Below are 1,531 nucleotides of genomic sequence, written 5' to 3'. Positions count from 1 at the left end.
CTCTACCATATCTCTGTTGAAATGCATTGCCTTTGTTTGAATTAATTTTCAAAACAATGAAGAATTTAGCGATATAACTTTGTCGCTATTAAGCTGGTGTTTTAGGGCAGTGAGATGGCAGAATCTTTAGCATCCTGGGTAAAATGCTTTATGGTATTTCATCTGTCTTCACATTCTAAGTTCAAATTCTACCAAGGTTGACTTCGCCTTTCATTCTTTCGGGATTGATTAAATAAGTACCAGTTATGCACTGGGGTCGATGTAATAGACTTAATCCCTTCCCACAAATTTGACGCCTTGTACTTCCAGTAGAAAGGATTATTAAACTGGTGTTTGGGACATAAATTAGAATGCTACTTTGATGGAAGGTTATAATTTAGATCACATTAAAATAGGAAGTTTGTCACAGAACCCACAAAGTCTTGGAAATATATTCACACTTGACACAAAATAAAAAATAACACAAAATCAACAATTACTGTTTTATAGCTTTATATTTTATCATATTTTACAGCTGTATACATAGATAAGATACATATTTACTAATATTGCAGAGGAATTAGTTGAATAAAAAATACATACATAATTCAATATCTTAAAGGCATTTTTCTTGGGTATACAGTGGTTAAAGTTTTAACATGAAATAAACAGAAATTGTTAAGCAGCCATCTTGTTTCTTATGAAGTTTGTAGCTTTTTCTAGTAACTTCTCTGAATTCATTGTTTGTATATTCTGAGATTCCAGCCAAACGATTGCTTTCTTTTCCATTAATTCCCATTCACAATGCTGAGAAGCTAATTTTTCTCTTAGTACAGCAACAACAAGAGCTGTAGCCCATATTTTGTCACTAACGGATGGATTCTCATTGTTCAGGTCCTTAAGAGAAATTTTGAGAGCTTGAGCCAATTGATCGTCTAGATTCCAGAAACCAGAGAAAGTTTGTAGGTCAACCAAACATGTTAAAATGTCCTTATTTGTTGTCCCAGGAGACGTAAAAGATTCCTCATCAGTCATACATGATTTTGTAAATGGCTGAGGCAAGCAACTTGAATCCACAAAATCAGGACCAGAAGACTCACAACACGAATAATAAACCATGTCCTGTGCTTCAAGAGCTAAATTATTTCCTCCATCAACAATGGGTGATGATTGTACTGGTGAACACTGAAGGAAGCAGGGCATTAGCGTACATTCTGTAACATGTTCATCCAAACCAACAAAACTTGTGTACTTTGAAACCAAATTAGCCATTGTACCCAAATCAATAATCTCTGATTTTATTTCATCACCTTTACCCAAATCTTCTTTTAATTCCAATTCCTGTATTTTCCTTTTCACACAAAGACGGTGTATTGTCATTTCTTTATCATTCTGTCCCAACAAACTTGCTTCAAAGTCAAGTGAAAAGTCTGATTCACCAATTTTACCACAAAGATTCAATTTCACATTTTCGCAACTAGTCTCAGTTTCATGCAAAACTAGATAAAGGATTAATTTTTCTTCACTGAAAATACAGGGCAGCCTTTCTGGA

The sequence above is a fragment of the Octopus bimaculoides genome, chromosome 15 (assembly GCF_001194135.2).
Source record: "Octopus bimaculoides isolate UCB-OBI-ISO-001 chromosome 15, ASM119413v2, whole genome shotgun sequence".
Lineage (NCBI taxonomy): Eukaryota > Metazoa > Mollusca > Cephalopoda > Octopoda > Octopodidae > Octopus > Octopus bimaculoides.
The sequence above is the reverse complement of the archived record's forward strand: the minus strand, read 5'-3'. Positions refer to the sequence as shown.